We start from the raw sequence: 452 nt of genomic DNA on the forward strand, positions 1-452 counted from the left end.
TATTTCAATATTTCAATATTTAATGTTACAAATCCTACCTTATGACTGATTTCAATACTTAAATATTGATATGTAGTACTTCCTCCAGTGATAAAATACTTACGCAGAATATTGTCAATATTTAAATACTAATATATATTACTTTGCTAAGTGATGAAATACTTACGCAAAGTATTGTTAAGATTAAAAGTATTAACCCAGACAGCATACAATATTAGTAAATATTTATAAATATTTATTTTGAATTACTTAAAAAAAAAAAATATATATATATATTTTTTAAAAAGTAATTCAAAATAAATATTTATAAATATTTACTAATATTGTATGCTGTCTGGGTTAGTACTTTTAATCTTAACAATACTTTGCGTAAGTATTTCAACACTTAGCAAAGTAATATATATTAGTATTTAAATATTGACAATGTTCTGCGTAAGTATTTTATCACTGGA

The sequence above is a fragment of the Odontomachus brunneus genome, unplaced genomic scaffold, assembly GCF_010583005.1.
Source record: "Odontomachus brunneus isolate Ranch 3 - 2012 unplaced genomic scaffold, Obru_v1 Obru_scaffold_204, whole genome shotgun sequence".
NCBI lineage: Eukaryota > Metazoa > Arthropoda > Insecta > Hymenoptera > Formicidae > Odontomachus > Odontomachus brunneus.